Genomic DNA, 14,935 nt, shown 5'->3' with positions numbered 1-14,935 from the left:
CAAACAAGAGTCAAAGTTAGCTGCATGGTAAGGTATGAGATGAAGTATCTTTATTAAGTCTCAAGGCAAACAAGGCAAAACTGGGGATACCTACATTTTTGTTATTGTTAAAGACAAGTAGGAAAGCTGTAGAAATCAAAGCAATACATTTCTTATTGTCACAAAATCAATGCACCTGTGGGTAAGGTGCTGAGTAACCTCTGGGTAGACTGCTTCCCAGAAATTCACCTGGACACAGAAAAGGAGAAATGACACTATTTCCTGAAGATGGTGATATGGGGGATTGTCCATTATTGTAGCAATTCTGTTATAACCTGCAAATATAATTAGTTAGGATTGGGGTTGTTGCAAGTCATGGAAACAGAATGAAGGTCTTTTAATCAAAATGAAAATTTACTGGAAGAATGCAGAGTACCAAATGGAATCAGAGGAAATCTGAACTGTCACCATTTAGAAGAGGTTCCAGGTGAGCTCTGATGATGACACAGAAAGGAACAAGCAGCTACTCATGTGTCCTGCAATCCACTCCAGCCACGTTAGGTCTTCTTTTCTGTGCTTCATATTCAGATTTCTTGGAAAGAATGTCAGCTTTACTGGTTTGAGGGTCATCTGTTCACACTTTGGCCAAAGAAAGGTAGGAGAACTTGACAGATTGTCCAACAAAAAATGATATGCAATAGGATCCAAGCGGTGGGCTAGAGGGAGGCAGCATTCTGTGTCGCTCTGTGATCTTGGACTCAAGAGTGAGAATACTGCTTCTCTGCGAGCGATACTCCTGCTTCCACACAGGAATCAGGGCCACCACGCTGGTACTGGGCTCTAGACCTCAGCGTCAGAGTAGGTCTCCCAACTACTCACCCATGCAGGACTACTGGGTACCCAAGTGGGACCATCAGCATCATGCAGAACTTTCAGCCACCAACACAAGCAGAAATCCCAGACACAGCTCCCAAGTACGACATCTGTCAGCCACCCACACGCTGGATCTCCAGCCGTCACTCCTGTGGGGACCCCCATCAACCAACATGAGGCTCCCCCAGTGGCCTCCTTCTTGGGACTCGGCAACAACAGAGATAGATCCCTATGCACAGTAGCCCATCTGCAGCAGGGACTTCTCACAGGACCTGAAGAAAGCCATAGCCACACACTGCATGCCACAGACCCAGTCTCTGAACTCACTGTCCAACTCCATCACTTGGCTCCTCCCCATCTGACCCGACACCCCATCGCTGAAGCAAAGGCCTGTATCTTGAGTCACCTTCATCACCATCTTTAGTGGAGGCAACTCCCAGTTTGGAACTCCGGCTGGCCAGGTACCCAGTTTCTAACTCCCCCCTCTCCCCAGTAGCCGCTTACCCAGCACAGTGACAGCCCAACACAAAACAGCTCTCAGTGGGGAAGTTGCACAACATGCCTAAAGTGTCACACACAAGAGCCCAGAGAGAAAGGTAAGGGAGGGGGGTGAGTGAGATATAGTTTAGAGACTAACAGAGAGACCAGGAACTGAGAGGTCTTCAGGTGTGATAAGGAGATAGGACCACATGCTCACATCAGAGAGGCAGGGCCAAAAGGAGATATCTGAGGTGCAGTCTCCTATTGGGGACCAGCAGATGCCACACCCCACTTCCAGGGGCCCTCCACTCAGGGCCAACCCTCCCTCCCTGGTTACATTCACTATCCTAAGGACGGAGATACCAGCTAACGACAGACGATCCCATCTATTGGATGAGAAGGGAAGTGAGAAAAGATACTGATCTCCAACCAAAACAATTTGTACTTCTTCCTATGAGATTATTTCTTTCTTTCTTTCCTTTCTCTATTCTCCCGCCCTCACATCACGAACATATGTGAAACCAAGTACTTTGCATGAGTTAGGATATTGAGAACTGGAACAACTGAATAGTATATTATAGTAGTGTTGCATATTATTTTCTTTTTCTTCAATTTTTACTATTTTAACATTTTTTAAATTTTCTTAATATATATGTGTGTTTGCTTTATTTACTCTACTGTCTTCCCACATACTTGTCTACCCAAAATTACTTCCTCTCCCTTCTTCTGCTACTAATCTTCCTCTTTAGATTTCTTTTTCAAACTTCATAAGATATAATAACTATACCCTCACCTCCTACCTCCTCAGCATATTGTCTTACACCTTAACCCAGGTTCTTTGTCCACCATCAGAATCTGTAAACCCTTTAACAAACTTACTGATTACACTGTAGATAAGAATTGAATTTACCATTTCTGTACATTGTGACCAAACTGTAAACAATCTACTAGCAACTGTTTGATTTTAAGTGGTATACTGTTTATATTGGGATATGTTAACATTGTCCTTACCCTCAAAGGAGAGGTATTGGAACCCTGCAGGGGCACTAAAAGTATGTAGGGTAAAAACAGTAATTCCTCAGATCCCCAGTGCTAGAAGGGAAGTCATACAAGCAACATGAAAAGACAAGGGAAGAAAGTGCCCCAAACAAATCAAGATACCACATTATTAGAATCCAAGGCCATGATGAGATGACAGATAAGGATTTCAGGATGTACATAATTAAAATGTTCTGTGAATTAAAGGATGATATAAAAGAGCAAATACAGCAGCAAAAGATAATTTCGGTAAAAGAGCAACATAAACAAATACAGGAAGCAAAATATTTCTTCAATAGGGAGACAGAGGTTCTAAAGAAAAACCAAACAAAAATCCTTGAAATGAAAGAAACAATAAACCAAATTAAAAGCTCAATTGAAAGCTTCACCAATAGATTAGACCACTTGGAAGAGAAGACCTCAGACAACAAAGACAAAAATGTATAATCTTGAAAAGAATGTAGACCACACAGTTAAAATGATAAGAAACTATGAGCAGAACATTCAAGAAATATGGGATAGCATAAAAGGACCAAATTTAAGAGTTATTGAGATAGAGGAAGGCTTAGTTCCAAACCAAAGGAATGAGCAAACTTTTCAATAAAATAATATCAGAAAATTTTCCAAAAATGAAGAATGAATTGGAAAACCAAATACAAGAGGCTTACAGGACACCAAATGTACAAAATCACAACAGATCCACACCAAGTCACATTATAATGAAAATGCCTAACATACAGAATAAGGAGAGAATTTTAAAATCCAGGAGAGAAAAGAATCAAATTACATATAGGGGAAAACCAATTAGGTTATGTGCAAATTTTTCAACCCAGACTCTGAAAGCTAGAAGATCCTGGAACAACATATATAAAGCTTTGAAAGAAAATGGATGCCAAGCAAAAATCTTGTACCCAGAAAAACTAAGCTTTAGATTTGATTATAAAATAAAAACCTTCCATGATCAACAAAAGTTAAAAGAATTTGCAGCTAGAAACCCTGCACTACAGAACATCCTCAGCAAAATAGTCTATGAAGAGGAAATAAAGACCAACAATGAAAATCAGCAGAGGGAGGTATTACACTAAATGAAAAACTAATCAAAGGAGAAACCAAGTCAAGTTAAAAAACAAAATTTTCAAACAAAAACTGGCTGGGAATACAAATCATGTCTCAATAATAATCAAGAATGTTAATGGCCTAAACTCACCAATTAAAAGACATAGGCTAGTTGATTGGATCAAAGGGGAAAAAAAAAGACCTAACAATATGCTGCCTCCAAGAGATTCATACTGCTCAAGGGAACCATACACCAACAAGACATAATAATTATAAATATATATGCCCCAAACAATAGAGGATCCACATTCATCAAACAAACTCTTCTCAAGTTCAAGAGTCAAATTGCCCACAACACAATAATTCTGGGTGACTTTAACACACCTCTTTTACTCCTGGATAGATCTTCCAAACAAAAGCTGAATAAACTAATTATAGAACTCAATAATACAATCAATATCTTAGACTTAACAGACATATATAGAATATTTCTACCTTCAACAAGTAAATACACTTTATTCTCAGCAGCATATGTATCCTTCTCTAAAATAGACCATATTTTATGCCACAAGGAAAGACTTAACAAGTTTAAAAAAGTAGAGATGCTATCCTGCATTCTATCAGATCGCAATGGAATGAAATTAGAAATCAATGATAAAATAAAAAATAAAAACTACTCCAACACCTGGAGACTAAATAATATATTACTGAAGGAACAATGGGTTGCAAAAGACATCAAGGAGGACATTAAAAAATTCTTGGAGGTAAATGAGAACACTGAAACATATATCAAAATTTCTGGGATACTATAAAGGCAGTACTAAAAGGAAAGTTCATTGCATGGAGTTCATTCCTCAAGAGAAGAAAAAGTCAACAAATAATTGACCTAACATTCCATCTCAAAGCCCTAGAAAAAGAAGAACAAATCAACACCAAAATCTGTGGAAGAGAATAAATAATTAAAATCAGAGCTGAAATCAATGAAATTGAAATAAAAAGAAAAAAATTGAAAAAAATTACAAAACAAAAAAATGGTTCATTGAAAAAATAAAAAAAATGACAAACCCTTAGCTATGCCAACAAAGAGAGAGAGAAAACTCAAATTACTAACAATACTACAGAAATGCAGACGATAATTAGAAATTGTTTTGAAAACTTGTACTTCAATAAAATAGAGAATATCAAAGGCAACGACAAATTTCTAGACTTATAGGAGTTGCCCAGATTGAATCAGGATGATATACACAATTTAAACAGATCAATTTCAAGCAATGAAATAAAAGAAAACCAAGAAAAGCCCGGGACCAGATGGATACACATCTGAGTTCTATAAGACCTATAAAGAAAAACTAATACCTATACTTTTTATATTATTTTGTGAAATAGAAAAAGAGGGAGCACTTCCAAACTCATTCTATGAGACCAATATCACTCTGACTTCAAAACCAGGCAAAGACACATCAAAAAAAAAAAAAAAAAAACCTTCAGACAAATATCTCTAATGAATATAGAAATGCAAAAATTCTCAATAAAATTCTGGCAAATTGAATACAAAAACATATCAAAAAGGTAGTGCACCATGATCAAGTGGGGTTCACCCCAGGGATGCAATGGTGGTTGAACATATGGAAATCAATAAATGTAATCCCTCACATCAATAGACTCAAAGATATGAATCATATAATTATGGATGGAGAAAAAGCCTTTGACAAAATACAGCACCTCTTTATGTTCAAAACACTAGAAAAACTAGGGATAACAGGAATGTATCTCAACATCATAAAGGCTATCTATGCTAAGCCCCAAGCCAACATAATGCTAAATGGAGAAAAATTGGAAGCATTCCTTGTAAAAACTGAAACTTCCCTCTACTACTTCTATTTAACATAGTTCTTGAAACATTGGCCACAGCAACTAGACAGATGAAAAAAATTAAAGGGATACAGACAGGAAAAATAAGAACTCAAATCAGTACTACTTGCTGATGATAGAATTCTATACCTAGAAGATCCAAATAATTCCACCAGAAAACTTCTAGAACTAGTAAATGAATTTAGAAAAGTAGCAGGACACAAAATCAATACCCATAAATCAAAGGCATTTCTGTATATCAGTGACAAATCCTCTAGAAGGGAAATGAGGAAAACTACACCATTTACAATAGTCCCCCCCGAAAAAAAAATAATTGGTAATCAATCTAACAAAAGAGGTGAAAGTCCTCTAGAACAAAAACTACAGAATTCTAAAGAAAGAAATCAAAGAAGACTTTAGAAGATGGAAAGATCTCCTTTGTTCTTGGATAGGCAAAATTAATATTATCAAAATGACCATACTACCAAAAGCATTATGCAGATTTAATGCAATTCCAATCAAAAGCCCAATGACATTCCTCATAGAAATAGAAAAATCAGCCATGAAATTCATCTAGAAAAATAAGAACCCAGAATAGCTAAAACAATCCTTAGCAAGAAGAGTAAGGCAGGTGGCATCACTATACCAGACCTTAAACTATACTACAGAGCAATCGTAACAAAAGTGGCATGGTATTGGCACCAAAATAGACTGATAGACCAATGGTACAGAATAAAGGACACAGAGACTCACCCACATAATTATAGTTATCTTATATTAGACAAAGGTGCCAAAAACATACATAGGAGAAAAGATAGCCTCTTCAACAAATGGTGCTGGGAAAACTGGAAATCCATATGCAACAAAATGAAATTAAACCCCTATATCTAACCTTGCACAAAACTTGACTAAAAGTGGATTAAGGACCTAGGAATTAAACCAGAGACACTGCATCTAATAGAAGAAAAAGTAGGCCCAAATCTTCATCATGCCAGATTAGGCCCCAACTTACTTAATAAGACTCCTACAGCACTAGAATCAATAAGTGGGATGGATTCAAACTAAAAAGCTTCTTCTCAGCAAAAGAAATAATCAGTGAGGTGAATAGAGAGCCTACATCTTGGGAGCAGATTTTTAACCCTCACACATATGGAAAAATAAGAACCCAGAATAGCTAAAACAATCCTTAGCAAGAATATACATCAGATAGAGCACTAATCTCTAGGGTATATAAAAAACTCAAAAAGCTAAACACCAAAAAAATCAAATAGCCCAATTAATAAGTGGGCCAAGGAACTGAACAGACACCTCTCATAAGATATACAATCAATCAACAAATATATGAAAAAATGTTCTTCATCACTAGCAATTAGAGAAATGCAAATCAAAACTACTCTAAAATTTCATCTCACTCCAGTCAGAATAGCAGCTATTAAGAATAAAACAATAATATGTTCTGGTGATGATGTGAAGAAGGCATACTCATACACTGCTGGTGGTACTGCAAATTGGTGCAGGCAATATGGAAAGCAGTATGAAGAATCCTTGGAAAACTGGGAATGGAACCACCATTTGACCCAGCTATCCCTCTCCTCCATCTATACCCAAAGAACTTAAAAACAGCATACTATAGGGACACAGCCACATCAATGTGTATAGCAGCACAATTCACAATAGCTAAACTGTGGAACTAACCCAGATGCTCTTCAGTAGATGAACGGGTAAATAAAATGTGGCATATACAATGGGATATTACTCAGCAATAAAAGAGGATAAAATCATGCATTTGCAGGAAAATGGATGGAGTTGGAGAATATAGTGCTAAGTGAAATTAGCCAATCCCAGAAAACCAACTGCTGAATGTTTTCTCTGATATAAGGAGGCTGACTCATAGCGGGGTTGGGAGGGGGAGCATGGGAGGATTAGAGGAACTCCCTTCATTTCCCTCCCAATGAAGGCAGTATTGGGGTAAAATAGATGGTAAATGAGATGGACATCATTACTCTAAGTACATGTATGAAGACACAAATTGTGTGAATATACTGTGTATACAATCAGAGATATGAAAAATTGTGCTTTATATGTGCAATGTGAATTGCAGTGCATTCTGCTTTCATATATAACAAATTAGAATAAAAAGTACATTAAAAATGGTATGCAATGGAGAGATAATTTTCTAAAGAAAAGCATGGCCTGGCTATAAAACAAAAAAACAAGCAATAATAAAAATGGTTAAAAAAAAAAAAAAGCTCTAGGGAAAAAACGATGCTGTCCACCACACATTCTTTGTGTCACTATATGCTATTGCTTCTGTCTCTGAAGTTTAATTCTGTCCCATCACCTAGACTAGTACCTACTTGTCCAACAGTGGATCCTTGGCCTTCCTTGAATGTCTGTGGCTTTGCTTTAGCTTTGAGAAATCTCAAATGTACAGACTGAGACTCCTGAGATATTTGACTTCTTCCTAGCCTATCCAGGTCCTTATATACCCTCTTAAAGTTGGTAGAAGCATGAGTTTGTTCAAAATTGAATAGCTCGTGATTCTTTTCTCTACTTATATGAAAACACTATTGGAATTTTGATAGGAATTGCATTGAATCTGTAAATTTCTTTGGATAGCATAAACTTTTTGGCAGTATTCATTTTCCAGTCTGTGAAATGGGATATATGTCCATTATTTTGTGTCTTTTTCAGTTTCTTTAATCAATGTCTCATTGTTTTTGCCTCCATATTTAAATTTATTCCTAAGCATTCTATTATTTTTTTTCTGATGAAATGGGGTGGTTTTCTAGATTTCTTTTGTGAGTTATTTGTTGCCATTATACAGAACACAACTGATTTTTGTATGGTGACTTTGTATCCCAAATCTGCCAAAATTCTTATGACATTTTTCACAGAAATGGAGAAACAATTTTAAAATTTGTATGGACACTACATTCACTGAAAATCCAAAACAATCTGAAGAAAGAAGGCCAAAGCATTACACTTCCTGATTTCAAAATAGCTATAATAATCAAAACAATGGGGTACTGGCATCAAAAAGACATGTAGGTCAATGAAACAAAAAAGAAAGTACAGAAAAAAATTCACCCATTTGTGGCCAACTGATCTTTGACACCAAGAATACAGTGGGGGAAGGACAGTCTCCTCAATAAATGATACTGGGAAATAAGATATCCACATGCAAAAGAATGACATTAGACACTCCTCTTACACTATGTATAAAAATGAACTCAAAATGGATTAAAGCCTTAAATTAAAATCTTAAACCACAAAACTCCTAGAGGGAAACAGAAAAGTTTCTTGATATTGGTATTGGCTATGATTTTTTAATATGACTCTGCAAGCAAAAATAAACAAATGGGGTTACATCAAACTAAACAGTCGCTACACATCAAACAATCAGAAAAATGAAAAGAGAAAAATATTCACAAGCCATATATATCATTAAAAATTGATGTCCAAAATATATAAAGAGCTCATCAAATCTATAGCAACACACAAACAAATAAAACAGTAAACAATCTAATTACAAAAATGGGCAAAGAACCTGAATAGGAATTTCTTCAAAGAAGTTCTGTTAGTGAACAATAGGCATGAAAGTTGCTGTACACTACCAATCATCAGATAAAATGCAAACTGAAACCATGAGACATCGATTCACATCTGTTCGAATGACAATTATGGAGTGAAGGGAGTGGAGGGGATATGGGGATAGGAAGGATAGTAGAATAAAACAGACATTATTACCTTATGCACATATATGACTGCATGACCAATGTGATTCTACAACATGGACAATCAGAAAAATGATCAATTATACCAATCTATGTATATCAAAGTACATAAATTCATTTAACTGTCATGTATAACTAATTAACACAAATTAAAAAATTAAAAACAGGGGCTGGGGATGTGGCTCAAGCAGTAGTGCGCTTGCCTGGCATGTGCGGGGTGCTGGGTTTGATCCTCAGCACCACATAAAAATAAAACAAAGATGTTGTGTCCACCGAAAACTGGAAAAAAAAATTTTTTAAAAATTCTCTCTCTCTCTTAAAAAAAATTAAAAACAGCAACAGCAACAAAAAAATCATTTTATAGACAGTCACAGTGGTGCACACCTGTATTCCCAGCTACTGGGGCTGAGGCAGAAGGATCATGAGTTTGAGTTCAGTTTCAGCAATTTAGCAAGACCCTGTCTCAAAAAAAATAAACATAAAACACTTAACAACAAAATTATGTTCTATATACCTTAAATATTTACAATAAAAATTAAAATTTAAATAGGGAATCATTAATAAAACTTTATCTTTATGTATTGCAAAGTCTGTGTAGTGGAGTATTTTTTTAAGTTAATAAAGGAAAATAGAGTTAAAGTGGGAGGCAATAAGTGTTCACGTGGGCATGGAGGAACAAGAACCCTCGCACCTGGTAATGTAAACTGGTACAGCCATTATGGAAAATACTACAATAGTTGCTCAGAAAATTAAAACTAGAACTACACTGTGATCCAGGAATTTTAATTCTGAACATATATCTAAAGGAAATGAAATCAGTATATTGAAGAGATATTTGCAGTCCTATGATCATTGCAGCATTGCACACAATAGTCAAGATAGATACACAAACTCAACAAATAAATGAATAAAGAAAATGTGGAACTTATAGACAATGGAATATTATTCAGCCATAAAAAGAAGGAAATTTTGCCATTTATATCTGCACAGATGAACCTAGAGGTCGTTATTCTAAGTTAAGTAAGACCGGCATAGAAAGACAGACACTATATTTGTCATTTGTATATGGAATTTGAGAAAGTTGAACTCAATAGAAATAGAGTAGAAGGGTGAGACTGTGGGAGAAATGATAAGGAATTGATTAGAGGGTACAAACTTTTAATAAGAAGATAAACAATTCTTGGGTTCTATTGAACAGCAGGGGTGGTGATGGTGGTGTTAATTAATTTGATTGTAAAAACATTATGCAACTTATATGCATGTCAAATAAATTACCTTCAGTCTTTATCAGGCCTAAGTCCATGAGACATGGATATGCACTGGCATGCTCCATTAGTAAGGAGCTCAGCCATTGCTGAGGACGAAAAGGCTTAAAGAATATTTATGAGCCTAAGTATCAATTAATGAATACACTGAATTAGGATTTCTAGCCACATAATCATGCTACCCAGGAAAAACATCCCAAAATAATTAGAATGAAAAATTAGTCTGGTGGTATATTTGACAGTTAGCTAAGTGCAATGTTCATTAGGAAGATAAGAAAATTATTCTCTCTCCTTTCCAAGCTGGGAGACTGTTTAAGTGCTACAGTGATTTTTAAGATAATTTTTCTATCTTAATGTTTTTCCCTTTGGTCACATGGTTACCTCCCCGCCAGAGGTTCTTGGCAAGCTTTTTCAGTGTTGCATGTACAGGGGCTACATCCATTTACTGCAACTAAGAGATGGGAATTTTGAGACATCGCAAACCCAGAAAGATTAAATGCAGCTGTTTTCTTCACAACTGTGGTCCTCCATTATGGAACACACCTGGGGGAATTTTGGAAATTCTATTCATGCTGCAGACTAATTGAATTGAATTTTCAGAATAGAACTCAGGCATGAATATCTTTTAAAAACTCCACAGTTCATTTCAGCACATGACAGGATTAAGAAACACAAATTAAAATAAAATAAAAAGGAGGCTGAAAGGTTCCTGTCCATGAGAATCATCTAAGCTTCTGTGCATGCAGGAGGCTTTTGGTTTCCATCAAACCTACTGAACCCAAAGGCAAGGACCAAGGCCATCATTAGGTAATAGTAAGTGCTGCATCCCACCTCCCAAAAGCCAGGCACTGGTCCTAGGAGGAGGAACAGAAGTACACTTGCCCATCCATTGTGGTATTTCTGTCAGGATATTGTGCTCTAGTATGTTATCTGGAAAGAGAATTTGGGTTTTGATTTGACCTACAAAGCAAATGGATGGAGAGAATTCCTTTTCTAACTCCCAATGGACAAATGACCTAATACTGGTGATTGGATGTTTCCTTCCAGGACTTTGAGTTGGAGGGAAGCAACATATGAAGCAGAAGAATGTTAGACTGCATCTCGACAGAAGTGGAAAGAGATGCAACAGAGTGGGGCATAGACTGACCTGCCAGAGCCGGGGGCAGCAGTGGGCTTATAATGCCTTCGGGGACAGGGGCTGGGCTATTATTTTCATCTCCAGGCCTGCCGTAGACCCTGCCTGTCTTCTGAGCCACATTTTCCTCCCTTCCTTTTGATTTTATGGGCCCACAGATATTCTTTCAAAATGATTGTTTTCTGTCTTAATCAGAGTGATTTCTTTTTTCTTATATATCTTTCTTTTCACAATGAAGGGCGTTGCCTAGTATATTATCTTATTTATAGTAGTGGCAACAAAAATAATACTAATATTTTGTAGTTATTTTCTGGTTAAAAAATGCTTTTATCAACAATGATTTTTCCTTTTCTGTACTTTGGCTTTCTGAAATTTCAGGTATTTGTGGGCAACTCTGGTCCAAAAATATGATTGGTCTTGACATTTTTAAGAGGGAGAGAGATCACATTCACATAAAATTTATTCTAATATATTGTTAAAGTTGTTATATTTTGTCTTTAGTTATTATTGTTAATCTCATCCTTTGATGGTTTATAAACTAAACCATCATAGATATGCATGTTGTGCATATCTATGTTAATATGCATATCTGTGTTAATTGGCTTCTATGCAGTTGTGACCAAAACACTCTACAGGAACAACTTAGAGTAGGAAAAGTTTATTTGGAGCTCATGGTTTCCCAGGTCTCAGCCTATATCGGCCACATACATTGCATGATGGCAGGAGGGCAGGGCAGAAGGAAAGAGCAACTAGAAAACAAAGAGAGAGGAAAAGCATAGGGACATGGGGAAGATACACTCTTCCAGGGCACACCCCTGTTACCCACCTCTTCTAGCCCTGCCCCATCTGCCTACAGTTACTACCCAGTCAGTCTGTTCAAACTAGAAGAACTTTCATAATCCAATGATTTTACCTCCAAACATTTCTGCAGCAGGAGATTTGGGAGGGCACCTCATTCATCTCCAAAACAAACAAATATATATATATATATTTGTATATATGGAGAGAGAGAGAGAGAGAGAGAGAGAGAGAGAGAGAGAGAGAGAGAGAGAGAACAATTTTATTTTCAGGTAACTATTAGGGTTCTTGGAACACGTATCCATGAATAAGGGGCTGACTAGTGCATTCATAATAACCCTGTGAAAATATAAACATAATATAAGAAATATGGCTCACTACTTTTCCCACACCCACTTGGAGGGTTAGAATTTTAAAAATAGGTAATAACAGATATTGGCAAATAAGAGAAAATTGGAACCTTCATAATTTATTGGCAAGAATGTAAACTGGTGAAGCCACTTTGGAAAACACTTTGGCAATTCCTTTAAATATCTGAAAATCTTTGTCCACACAGAAACTTTCACATGAATATTCATAGTACCATTATCAACAATAGCTGAAAAAAAATGACGTAACACAAATGTCCATCAACTGATGAGTGGATAAATAATATATAGCTCATTCATGCAATGGAATACTATCCAGCTCTAAAAAGAATAAAATTCTGATACATGACACAACATGGAGAAACACTAAAAAGCCACATATTGTATGATTGTATTTATATAAAATTCTCACAATGAACAAATATATGGGTAAAATATAGAATAATGATCTTTATGGGCAAATGAGAGGGGAGAATGGGGAGTGACTACTAATCAGAATGGGATTTGCTGGGGTAGTGAAAATTTTGTAAAATTACATGGAGGTGATTCCTGCAAAGCACAGTTGATTTCATACTGAACTGTAAAATTTGAAAGGATGATGTTTATGGCATGTTACTTGTATCTCCATAAAGCTGTTATACGAGAAAAAGAAAGCACATATGGAAGAGTTATGCCATGTGCACAATTAGCTTGCTGGAACTCATTTACATTTACTTGGCAAAAGAAAAATGTAAAATGGCATTTTTACATCACTGAGTTCCAAAATATGATTTTTTTTTGGTACTCAAAGAAATAATGATCAGTTTAGTACTGAAGGCAAAACTGGCTCTATCTAGAGAAATGAAACAGTATCACAAAGTCATGTGTATGATGATCTGTGGATGATCAAAAAGTTTTAAAGGTTAATTTGTTTTTCTTATGCACAGATTTAACCCCTTCTTAAGATACAACTACAGGAATTTTTCAAGAAGTTAGAATAGAGGAGGTCACTTTCCTGGATGCTCCATGGTATGAAATTAAGAAAGCTTACAGGCAGTTTCTCAGTGACGTGGGTGAAAAAGAAAAAGGAATTTATGGGGAATTAATAATGGACATTCAGAACAGATTATGGACTCAGAAGGTTGGATATAATAAAATAAGAGAGAAATCCCAGCGGCAGCATCAGCCAGAGCAGTCCCCCATGAGCAAAGTGTAGGGATAAGGGGATTAGAGGACCCCACATTTTTAGGATGCTTGAGACAGGTCTGGGTGCAGAGAGACCAGAGATCAAAGGCAACAAAGTTTTTTAGCTGTTGTGACCAAAGGATCTGATCAGCATAATTGTAGGGGAGGAAAAGTTTATCTGAGAGCTCACAGTTTCAGAGGTCTTAGCCTAGAGAAGGCTGGCTGTATTCCTTGGGGATTGAGGTGAGGCTGAACATCATGGCAGGAGAGAGTGGTGGAGGGAAGTAGCTCACATTATGGTGATCAAGGAGCAGACAGAGAGAAACTCCACTCTCCAGATACAAATATATACACCAAAGCCACACTCCAATTCCCACCTCCTCCAATCACCCTACCACTTTAGTTAATCCCATCTAGGATTAACTCAATGATTAGGCCCAGCAAAGCATGTGTCATTCAACTCATTACTGCTACTGATATTATTTTTTGTTTGGAGGTCACAGGGAACCTCACTTTCTCATCCCTATCCCTTTGGGATTGGCTTGAGAGGAAGTTAAATGACGGGAGACAGATTTTGCCTAGGATAAGAGTAGTCAATTCTGGCTTTGTATCATAATTACATTTCTTTGAATGATTTTTATAAAAATATTAACATATGATAAAATTCAAAGGAATATAAATCTGCCAATAAGACCCTCAGTTAATCAGACCCCTCTGAGAGGCAATTACTGTTATCAGTCTAGCATCTCTCTAAAATATGACAGATGCATACACATATTTGATACATCTTATGTGGGCATGCTCTGCATGCTGTTTTATATTTCATGGTTTTCTTAGCAATATGATTTGAGAACATTTCCTCTCAATATATGAATTGATATACATCCCATTACATGAATGTTCTAAAATTTTATGAGCCCATTCTCTGGTCTAGTAAATTGAAGCAGTAAACTGTCTGATAGACATTGAGTTTGTTAAGAAGGACAATATTGAGATAAATACTCTACACATTTTTGTGCACATAACATTGGGAGGCTAAATCTCTTCAAATTGAATTGTTGAATAGAATGAGGAACTCTTCAAGTTAGTAAACATTTTCAAATTATCTTCCAAAGATATCATTTTTATTTACTATCATAAATAACTTTCATGCCAACTTTATGTTTAACAATCAGATAAATTAAAATGGCT

The sequence above is a fragment of the Marmota monax genome, unplaced genomic scaffold, assembly GCF_021218885.2.
Source record: "Marmota monax isolate L192 unplaced genomic scaffold, Marmota_monax_Labrador192_F-V1.1 WCK01_AAM20220418_F8-fsc00003, whole genome shotgun sequence".
Lineage (NCBI taxonomy): Eukaryota > Metazoa > Chordata > Mammalia > Rodentia > Sciuridae > Marmota > Marmota monax.
The sequence above is the reverse complement of the archived record's forward strand: the minus strand, read 5'-3'. Positions refer to the sequence as shown.